This window comes from Ostrea edulis, chromosome 9 (assembly GCF_947568905.1).
Source record: "Ostrea edulis chromosome 9, xbOstEdul1.1, whole genome shotgun sequence".
Classification (NCBI taxonomy): domain Eukaryota; kingdom Metazoa; phylum Mollusca; class Bivalvia; order Ostreida; family Ostreidae; genus Ostrea; species Ostrea edulis.
Window position 1 is genome coordinate 72285146 of NC_079172.1, and position 12575 is coordinate 72297720.

Sequence of the window (12575 nt, forward strand, 5' to 3'; positions counted from 1 at the left end):
AACTGAGGGTTGAAAACAACGCTTTTTTTGCAGAAAAACCTGGTTTCCAGAACTCTTACATTTTATGCAGTAGCCAAATAATCTTTTCGGAGATCACTGGTGGTGTCATTTAGACGTGCAATAGGTTTCCAGAATTTTCATTTTCACTTTGATAGGCGACTAAGGTTGAAAAATGACAAATAAAACCCTGATGCTAAGTGCATTGCGTCATGTGCAACGAGAATATATTTGCTTCGGGGCACTTGCCCACCAGAATACTCAATGCATCTAGATATATGCAGCAGGAATATATATGGTTTAGAGGTTACCACCTCAGTTGTTTGAAACATATTTCAACAAGTATAAAATAGAGCTTTGTGATGACGCCAGGACATTCTTAATGCATCTTGACATATGTAGCAATGATATATGGTATAGAGTAGTATATTTAAAGGCAGACACTTGTGTGATGACTGCCTCTTGTTTATGTAATTGTTACATGTTAACACGGGGATCCGTGTGAAATACATCACGTAATGTTGTTTACACACGAGGTGGCGGTGCTAATAACATTACGTGATGTATTCCATACAGCCCCGAGTTGTTTTTCACATAATGGCGCTGTGACATCATGCAGGATCAATTCAAAGTAACAAAAGAAATTATCTATTTCCGGGAAAAGTCACATTGTTATATCAAGTTTCTTTAGTTTCTCTTGTACATACATATGAATTTTTTCATATTTTCAAACGTATGATTTATTATCTGCACTGTTGTGATTAACCTTTTAAGTTTGTCATCACAGCATTTCCCCCATTGAATCACCGATTTTGGTTTTGAAGTCCTTCAAGACAGATTTTTTTGTTGATAAGTTACAATTCTTAGAACAATTTACAATAATAAATGCCATGGGGTTGAAATTCTCGAAAAATTGGCAAAAAAAAAACAAAATTTTTTTTTAAAAAATTAGGGGAATTGTTTTTGAAAACCTGGTGCATAATTACACGAATGTTATTTGTACTTCGAGTAGTTCAGTCAGCAGCACGGTTGACAATAAAATCGGGGAGGGGGGGGGGTGCCATGGTTCGAATTCACCTCATGTCAAACTTATAGGTCTGTTTTTTATTTGGCATTTCTAACACCTTTTTCACATTTTATTATAATTATATGTACATTCTCCTTCAATAATGTAATTTGAATGCATATCCATTCTTTATATACATGTAAAAGGCCTTAAAATTGTAAATTCTCCGCCAAACGCAGTCAAATGGGACTGTCCTCGATCGCCGTGATCGATTTTACTTTAAGAACAATAATCATTCATTCTGCGTTACTCGACGGAAGCACATGTGTGACCAAAAAAAAAAAAAAAACAACAACCCCAAGAATCGTTGTTTGCCTGTCTAGAACGTCTTTAGGAGAGAGTTCTGTTGTTGGTGACGCGCTGAAGAATCGGTGCAGTTCATTGGTTGGGAAAGATGTACATTTTACATGTATCTATTTTTGTTTTATTATTGCCAGAAATAAATTTCTTTGTAAAATGAATTTATATCAAGTAGGGAGTTGGCCCGAAAGTAATCAAGACCGGATATAACACCATCATAAAAATATGAAATATCATACAGAGATCAAAATGCGTAAACAACACGTGCATTATGCTAGTACATCGTTGTTAAGAGTTCTATAAAAACTTTACGGCTATGCTGAAAAACGCTCAATTACATTTACTCGGCCTTCGATGACAATTTAGAACGATTGTGAGCTTTACATGGGATCCGGACTGATAGGTGTTTTTTTTTTCCTTTTGTTACCTTGAATTGATCCCTTTCCCCACTTCCGCGTATGTCGGCATATTGTGCCTTGTTTCTTCCGCGTATGTCGGCATACTATGCCTTGTTTCTTCCGCGTGTGTCGGCACACTGTGCCTTGTTTCTTCCGCGTGTGTCGGCACACTGTGCCTTGTTTCTTCCGCGTGTGTCGTCATACTGTGCCTTGTTTCTTCCGCATGTGTCGGCATACTATGCCTTGTTTCTGGACGAGATTAATATAATGGACGTTCGTGCTGTGATGCCACACCTGAGATATTTGATGTGTATGATGAACAGTACAGAATATGTACGACGATATGTTGAACTTGAAAACTTTCAAATTCACTTTATTTAGTCTAAAAAAGCAGTTTTGTAGAAAGTAATCTGGGGGAAAATATTAAAACTCCAGCTAGACTGGAACCCGCGATCTTCAGTTCATCAGTCGACACGCTTACCTACTGAGCTACTCATCTAGGAATTTTAATTGAAATGGAATAGACAAATACTGCTGACATTTTTATTTTCATGCATATTTTAAAAGGAAGTCAGCCATTATGACGATGTAGCACAGCTCCTTAATTCTGAGTCAAGCTGTGGACAATTTTGGGGATGGAAACGAAACATTTCGAGGAGTTGGATTTCAATGGAATTTGATATCGGAGACTTAGGGAATTGTATGTCAGAAAAATGAACCTGATACTCGCATTGAACGTTTGGGTAGATCGGTGGGTTTTAACAGCGATTTTAGGGCTTCAAAGGAACCGGGAGAATGTAAATACTCGCAGATATACATCATGGCCCCCCGGGGGGAAGGGTGTTGTTGCGTGTTTTTTAGGACTGCGGAATTCTAGGCGTGCACGTGACCTAGATCACACCTTATCTTCCTTAGTACTCGAATGCCGGCGTTCTGCTGGGAGACCTTATTCGCCTAAAACTCTCTAGCAGTTTGATAAAAGAAGGACAATGGTATTAACACGAATTTCCTTAATGGTAGAGATTAGCGCTTTAAGAACTTCAATGAACAGGCGGACCCAATCATCCCGGAAACGGAGAACGCGCTTGAGAAAGGGACACCTTGGAATGGGAAAACACGGAAGACACGTTCAAATACGAATTCTTTTTTTTACAACTGTGAGCTTTTTAATCTACGATGAACATCATCTATTGATTCGGAAGAGTTCAAGACATTGCATTTAGCAGTAGCTCCGTAATATACTTTGCCAGAGAATAAAACACGGCATGAGTGTGGTCCCGATGGTCCCCGAAATCTGTACAATGTGTGCCAAATCTATATCGACATTTTGATTGGACAGGGAGTATGTATTATCCATCCATTGTTTGGACCTGGACTGAAGTTTTTCAAGCGGTTATTGGTGTTAACAAGCTGGGGCAGATAAAAACAATATCCTATCAATCTTTTTCAAGATTGTAAATGAAAACCTATATCACTCCACTTTTTGGCACTCTGTTTTCCCCTAAAATAGCTCTAGCAAGTTTATCGTTATTTCAGATTTCAAACATTTCGGTTGAGTATCACTGAAGAGACATTATTTGTCGAAATGCTCATCTTGCGCATAAAAATTGGTACCGTATAAGTTTTACATACAGTGTATGCTCTCTCTCTCTCTCTCTCTCTCTCTCTCTCTCTCTCTCTCTCTCTCTCTCTCTCTCTCTCTCTCATATACATACACGCACACTTACATTTTAACAATATCTGGCAAATGTATATCTTTAGGAATAGAATAGGAACTTGTGATAACCAGGACAGGATACAGGAGCTGTTAGAACATAACACCGCCCTCAATCTTCCAACGGCAGTCAGTAAACATGACACCGCCCTCAATCCACTAACGGCATTCAGTAAACATAGCACAGCCCTCAATCCACTAACGGCAGTCAGTAAACATAGCACCGCCCTCAATCCACCAACGGTGGTCTGTAAACATAGCACCGCCCTCAATCCACTAACGGCAATCAGTAAACATAGCACCGCCCTCAATCCACCAACGACAGTCAGTAAACATAGCACCGCCCTCAATATACTAACGACGGTCAGTAAACAAAGCACCGCCCTCAATCCACTAACGGCAGTCAGGAAACATAGCACCGCCTTCAACCCACCAACGACAGTCAATAATGTTTAGGCTGTATATGACATTTAGTAGTGTTTGTGGGTTGTATATGACAATCAGTAGTGCTTGTGGGTTGTATATGACATTCAGTAGTGTTTGTGGGTTGTATAGGACAATCAGTAGTGCTTGTGGGTTGTATATGACATTCAGTAGTGTTTGAGGGTTGTATATGACATTCAGTAGTGTTTGTGGGTTGTATAGGACAATCAGTAGTGTTTGTGGGTTGTATAGGACAATCAGTAGTGTTTGTGGGTTGTATATGACAATCAGTAATGTTTGTGGGTTGTATATGACAATCAGTAGTGTTTGTGGGTTGTATATGACATTCAGTAGTGTTTGTGGGTTGTATATGACAATCAGTAATGTTTGTGGGTTGTATATGACAATCAGTAGTGTTTGTGGGTTGTATATGACAATCAGTAATGTTTGTGGGTTGTATATGACAATCAGTAATGTTTGTGGGTTGTATATGACATTCAGTAGTGTTTGTGGGTTGTATATGACATTCAGTAGTGTTTGTGGGTTGTATATGACAATCAGTAATGTTTGTGGGTTGTATATGACAATCAGTAGTGTTTGTGGGTTGTATATGACAATCAGTAATGTGTGTGGGTTGTATATGACAATCAGTAATGTTTGTGGGTTGTATATGACAATTAGTAGTGTGTGTGGGTTGTATATGACAATCAGTAATGTGTGTGGGTTGTATATGACATTCAGTAGTGTTTGTGGGTTGTATATGACATTCAGTAGTGTTTGTGGGTTGTATATGACAATCAGTAATGTTTGTGGGTTGTATATGACAATCAGTAGTGTTTGTGGGTTGTATATGACAATCAGTAGTGTTTGTGGGTTGTATATGACAATCAGTAGTGTTTGTGGGTTGTATATGACAATCAGCAGTGTTTGTGGGTTGTATATGACAATCAGTAGTGTTTGTGGGTTGTATATGACAATCAGTAGTGTTTGTGGGTTGTATATGACATTCAGTAGTGTTTGTGGGTTGTATATGACAATCAGTAATGTTTGTGGGTTGTATATGACAATCAGTAGTGTTTGTGGGTTGTATATGACATTCAGTAGTGGGCTCTGTACATCATGTCTCCTGGCTCTCTATACGAGACAATAATGCTGTGGGCAATACTGTGGGCTCTCTATACGAGACAATAATGTTTGTGGGCTCTGTACATCATGTCTCTTGGCTCTCTATACCAGACAATCTGTACACCAGATAATAATGGGGTTTTTTTTTACTCTTTATACCAGACAATAATGCTGAAGGACTCTTTATGCCAGGAAATAATTTTTGTCGGCTCCCTGTACTAGAGAGTAATGTTTGTGGGCTTTGCATGTCAGACAGTTATGCGTGTTGGTTGTTCATGAAAGACAAAAATATTAGTGGTTTCTAGTGATGACAGAACATTTAATAGATTAAATAATTTGTATTCATGATCAATTGATAACTGTGTTGTATCATGAATGGCTTTAACAAATACTGTCCCTCAACAACGTGTACATAATTGTGACTTCTCTTGTCCTCACTGTCACCTGTGGTCGTCCACAAACATTGTCTCCTATGTTAATCGTTATTTGGCATTTCCCACTGTTTTACGAATCTCTTTTTTCAGACGTTGATTTTATGCAGTCCATTCTGTTTGCGATCCTATTATCAAAGCGTCTATGGCAATAAAGGGAGTTAATGATCGGGAGAAGGGTGTATTGCTTACAAATAAGCTTCCGTTATACAAATGACAAGTTCATGGTATTCAATGAGTCCGATCGTCAACCACAGAATCATAGAACTCTTTCTGATTGCACTCTACAATGACGTCACAGGTCTACAATAAAATAGTTCGCTTGATTCCTTCGATATAAGCCTGACCGACAAAAAGTGTGTCCCCACTGTGTGACCGAATATTTAACGCGTGTAAATTTTGTTTAGTATGTCATAAAAGTGTACAAGTACAAGTTCATGTTTATCTACAAGGTTTTATGGGGATATCGAGTAATAGAAAATCGCTTGTCTGGCCGCGTCGAAACAGAGAGTTAATTGGCAAAAGTACACTGTACCTCCGAGACCAAAATATGGTAGATGATTGAACTCGCTCATGGATAGACCAGTCTATCTATTTCATTGATATAAAAAATGTTTATGAATTAAGGAAATATATAACGCACGTGATCTCTATATTTCTTTTTCATTACAGCAATATACACAGCCAAATTGTCCGTCGCCAGCGGGACAAACCTTGGCCCGGGAATCTGTTGTCCGCGGCAAAAAGGTTTAATTTTAAACTTTATCTAGTTTACGACGACCTGGAACTTGTATCAATGTTTCTCGTCTGCTTGGATGTGGGCGGAAATGGAAGCAGTGGTGTAGGAGGAGACAGGAGGTTGATGTGAATTCTTCTCCCACGAAAAATCATAAATGTTACTGTTCTGCATAATGCGCATTGTGTATATTAGGAAGTAAGTTGCCCTCGGTTCAATTGCAAGTTTTAAGATAAAAAATATTAATTATTTCCTCATTGGATACAATTTTATCCTTTATGCCAGCTGATAGGAAAAAATCGAAGTATCTTTTGATTGATATGTTACTTCAAACAAATGCCAATAACGAAAATCTGAATATATACATATTTTTAAAGTTTCACACCACTGACAGAGATACAGAAGACGTAGCGTGATGCAGAGGGTCTGTTTTCGACTTCTCTCTAAATCAAAGCAAATGAAGGTATTGACATTGTTATTCATATTCAAACAAATCTATTTCAGTTACAACCCGGAAATTAATGGTTTCCATATTCAAAGTAGGGTAGAAGTTTTTTTCCGAATCCGAGTATCGATCAAACAAGTTAGATGTATGAAATGCCATGGGGGGCTTTCATGTAAATTCCTCCCTAACCAAGCGGCGCGACATCATGGCTTGTGGTTTGTAGTAAGTAATCATCCGGTGCTCGTGGTGGCGACCTTGACACGCTGTCGTCTGCGGTTTTTAAGCGCTGGCGGGTACCAAGTTCAAACATCTTTCGGATACGCAATCAGGTCAAAAATTCGCTGATTTAGCTGATTCTCTGCCTTATTAGAACCATCATGAAAAAATTCGATAATTTTCTGTGTCAATGCTTTCGTGCATGGTAGACAGTGGTATTTCTGTAAAGATAGCAATTCATTTTTATTTAATTATCCCAATGAAGATCACAGACACCCCTGCTGTTCTCTTTGTCAAAGGTCTCACTGGACAGGACTCTAATTTGGACACAGTTTATCCCGCTTTTCCTGAATGCTCTGGTTCCAGATTTTCGATGCTGAATACTATAATTATCCTATTATTTTCCATAGGTACCTTTGCTGCTTCAAGCTCTGTTTGAACGAGAATGGGTGAAAGTCGTGATATATCTATCGGGACATTTAATGAACTTGTGCATGAGGGTCAAAGTAGAATCATCTTAAAGGCGCTCCTACATTAGAGAGATATTGCATGAGATCAATGTTGTTTATGGTGCTGTCTCAGTGTCTTCTGTACAAGCCAAGCTAGATTTGTTCTTCTTGTAGAATGAGGATGTTCACTCAATCTAATAACTGCTTCGTGAAACAAATCCTGGTAGTTTGGTAACAGAATCTATCTTGGGACTGTGTAACATAAATACTGTCATTCCATTGCCAGGCTTGCGTGTGGTGACGAATCCCTCCGATTCAGAGCCCGCTACGTACGGCCTGCTAGTTTACATGTGATTTCAGACGATGTCTTCTGACATAAAGTCGATAGGGACGCCACCAGAATCGATGCTCCCGTGCCATTTGCATTTCATTTAAATACAAAAAGAATTGTAACCTAACCATAACGACGTACGTATTTTGTCCCCAACTCTTCTGCCGCACAGCATTTGAAATACGTAGAAATACTCACGCGCTCTTTCTGCAGTACCTGTCACGTCGACACAGCCATTGTCTATAGTCCGCTATAATCGTTTAGATCCCAGTGTATTTGGTATTGTTATCATTTTAAACACATTGAAAATACAAATATGTTCACATCACACACACGAGACAGGGACTTTTTGTTTTACAGACAATGTTAAAAACTAAAACGGAAAGTGTGTTTCTATGTAAACATACATTTATCTGTGTCTGTGTTCATATCTTTGTGTCATGTCTAAAAGTGTCTGTGTTATATTTAAATGTCTCTGTGTTATATCTACACGTTTCTGTGTTATATCTATATGTCTCTGTGTTATATCTACATGTCTGTGTTATATCTACATCTCTATGTGTTATATCTACATGTCTGTGTGTTATATCTACATGTCTCTGTGTTATATCTACATGTCTCTGTGTTATATCTACACGTCTCTGTGTTATATCTACATGTGTCTGTGTTATATCTACACGTCTCTGTGTTATATCTACATGTCTCTGTGTTATATCTACATGTGTCTGTGTTATATCTACATGTGTCTGTGTTATATCTACATGTCTCTGTGTTATATCTACATGTGTCTGTGTTATATCTACATGTCTCTGTGTTATATCTACATGTCTCTGTGTTATATCTACATGTCTCTGTGTTATATCTACACGTCTCTGTGTTATATCTACATGTCTCTGTGTTATATCTACACGTCTCTGTGTTATATCTACATGTCTCTGTGTTATATCTACATGTCTCTGTGTTATATCTACATGTCTCTGTGTTATATCTACATGTCTCTGTGTTATATCTACATGTCTCTGTGTTATATCTACATGTGTCTGTGTTATATCTACACGTCTCTGTGTTATATCTACATGTCTCTGTGTTATATCTACATGTCTCTGTGTTATATCTACATGTCTCTGTGTTATATCTACACGTCTCTCTGTTATATCTACACGTCTAGCTCTGTGTTATATCTACATGTGTCTGTGTTATATCTACATGTCTCTGTGTTATATCTACACGTCTCTGTGTTATATCTACACGTCTCTGTGTTATATCTACACGTCTCTGTGTTATATCTACATGTCTCTGTGTTATATCTACATGTCTCTGTGTTATATCTACATGTCTCTGTGTTATATCTACATGTCTCTGTGTTATATCTACATGTATCTGTGTTATATCTACATGTACATGTCTGTGTGTTATATCTACATGTCTGTGTGTTATATCTACATGTCTCTGTGTTATATCTACATGTCTCTGTGTTATATCTACATGTCTCTGTGTTATATCTACATGTGTATGTTATATCTACATGTCTCTGTGTTATATCTACACGTGTCTGTGTTATATCTACACGTCTCTGTGTTATATCTACATGTCTCTGTGTTATATCTACATGTCTCTGTGTTATATCTACATGTGTCTGTGTTATATCTACATGTGTCTGTGATATATCTACATGTGTCTGTGTTATATCTACATGTCTCTGTGTTATATCTACATGTCTCTGTGTTATATCTACACGTCTCTGTGTTATATCTACATGTCTCTGTGTTATATCTACACGTGTCTGTGTTATATCTACATGTCTCTGTGTTATATCTACATGTCTCTGTGTTATATCTACACGTGTCTGTGTGTTATATCTACATGTCTCTGTGTTATATCTACATGTGTCTGTGTTATATCTACATGTGTCTGTGTTATATCTACACGTCTCTGTGTTATATCTACATGTTTCTGTGTTATATCTACATGTCTCTGTGTTATATCTACATGTGTCTGTGTTATATCTACATCTCTCTGTGTTATATCTACATGTCTCTGTGTTATATCTATATGTTTCTGTGTTATATCTACATGTCTCTGTGTTATATCTACATGTCTCTGTGTTATATCTATATGTTTCTGTGTTATATCTACATGTCTCTGTGTTATATCTACATGTCTCTGTGTTATATCTACATCTCTCTGTGTTATATCTACATGTGTCTGTGTTATATCTACATGTCTCTGTGTTATATCTACATGTCTCTGTGTTATATCTACATGTCTCTGTGTTATATCTACATGTCTCTGTGTTATATCTACACGTCTCTGTGTTATATCTACATGTCTCTGTGTTATATCTACATGTCTCTGTGTTATATCTACATGTCTCTGTGTTATATCTACACGTGTCTGTGTTATATCTACATGTCTCTGTGTTATATCTACATGTCTCTGTGTTATATCTACATGTCTCTGTGTTATATCTAGATGTGTCTGTGTAATGTCTACACGTCTAGCTCTGTGTGATATCTAGACATCTTTGTAGTATGTTTATATATATTGTTGAGTTTTGTCTAGACGTCTTTGTGTATTGTGGATACATCCAATGTTCTAGAGTTGAGACGTTTATATAATTTAAAAAAGTTAAAAACCATTCAAAAGGTCATCGCTAATCGGATTGTAATAACCATCTGATGCTTTGAAGCAAATATATGTACGACTTCACCCGTATTAAACATGGTGTTTCTGAAAAGGAAAAGGCGCAAAAGACAGAATACAAACTGTGTTAGTTTACAAGACAGAATACAAAATGTGTTAGTTTACAAGACAGAATACAAACTGTGTTAGTTTACAAGACAGAATACAAACAGTGTTAGTTTACAAGACAGAATACAAACTGTGTTAGTTTACAAGACAGAATACAAACTGTGTTAGTTTACAAGACAGAATACAAACTGTTAGTTTACAAGACAGAATAGAAACTGTGTTAGTTTACAAGACAGAATACAAGCTGTGTTAGTTTACAAGACAGAATACAAAATGTGTTAGTTTACAAGACAGAATACAAACTGTGTTAGTTTACAAGACAGAATACAAGATGTGTTAGTTTAGAAGACAGAATACAAACTGTGTTAGTTTACAAGACAGAATACAAAATGTGTTAGTTTACAAGACAGAATACAAACTGTGTTAGTTTACAAGACAGAATACAAACTGTGTTAGTTTACAAGACAGAATACAAACTGTGTTAGTTTACAAGAGAGAATACAAACTGTGTTAGTTTACAAGAGAGAATACAAACTGTGTTAGTTTAGAAGACAGAATGCAAACTGTGTTAGTTTACAAGACAGAATACAAACTGTGTTAGTTTACAAGACATAATACAAACTGTGTTAGTTTACAAGACAGAATACAAACTGTGTTAGTTTACAAGACAGAATACAAACTGTGTTAGTTTACAAGACAGAATACAAGATGTGTTAGTTTAGAAGACAGAATACAAACTGTGTTAGTTTACAAGACATAATACAAACTGTGTTAGTTTACAAGACAGAATACAAAATGTGTTAGTTTACAAGACAGAATACAAACTGTGTTAGTTTACAAGACAGAATACAAACTGTGTTAGTTTACAAGACAGAATACAAACTGTGTTAGTTTACAAGACAGAATACAAACTGTGTTAGTTTACAAGACAGAATACAAAATGTGTTAGTTTACAAGACAGAATACAAACTGTGTTAGTTTACAAGACAGAATACAAACTGTGTTAGTTTACAAGACAGAATACAAACTGTGTTAGTTTACAAGACAGAATACAAACTGTGTTAGTTTACAAGACAGAATACAAACTGTGTTAGTTTACAAGACAGAATGCAAACTGTGTTAGTTTACAAGACAGAATACAAACTGTGTTAGTTTACAAGACAGAATACAAACTGTGTTAGTTTACAAGACAGAATACAAACTGTGTTAGTTTACAAGACAGAATGCAAACTGTGTTAGTTTACAAGACAGAATACAAACTGTGTTAGTTTACAAGACAGAATACAAACTGTGTTAGTTTACAAGACAGAATACAAACTGTGTTAGTTTACAAGACAGAATACAAACGGTGTTAGTTTACAAGACAGAATACAAACTGTGTTAGTTTACAATAACAACGGAGAGATGGTGTAATTCCTGAGGATGTCACGGCAGATTATGTCTACTTTCAGACCTTCATAATATTTCACAAAAAGCCTCGATGTGATACATGTATAGAACAGAAGTTTGAAAGAGTTGAGCTAATACTTTTTTGAAGAGAAAGGTCTTCAGATACGTCACCATGATTATTACATTGCGTGTATTAACGGATCTCTCAAACCTCTTCTATATTACGTCACAATGATTACTACACTGCGTGTATTAACGGATCTCTCAAACCTCTTCTATATTACGTCACCATGGTTACTACACTGCGTGTATTAACGGATTTCTCAAACCTCTTCTATATTACGTCACCATGGTTATTACACTGCGTGTATTAACGGATCTCTCAAACCTCTTCTATATTACGTCACCATGGTTACTACACTGCGTGTATTAACGGATCTCTCAAACCTCTTCTATATTACGTCACCATGGTTACTACACTGCGTGTATTAACGGATCTATCAAACCTCTTCTATATTACGTCACCATGGTTACTACACTGCGTGTATTAACGGATCTCTCAAACCTCTTCTATATTACGTCACCATGATTATTTCATTGCGTATATCAGTGGATTTTGTCTAACCTCTGCCACAACTGCGACCAATACTTTGCCATTCGAATTCATCGCAGTAAGTGAATAAGCAAACAATATGGCTGAAGACTATACTACGTACCTGAAAATGAATACGCGATGAATTAATTCATTAGGTAATTGTATTTCAACGACGGCTTGAAATAAACTTCATTGCAAATCTACGTGCT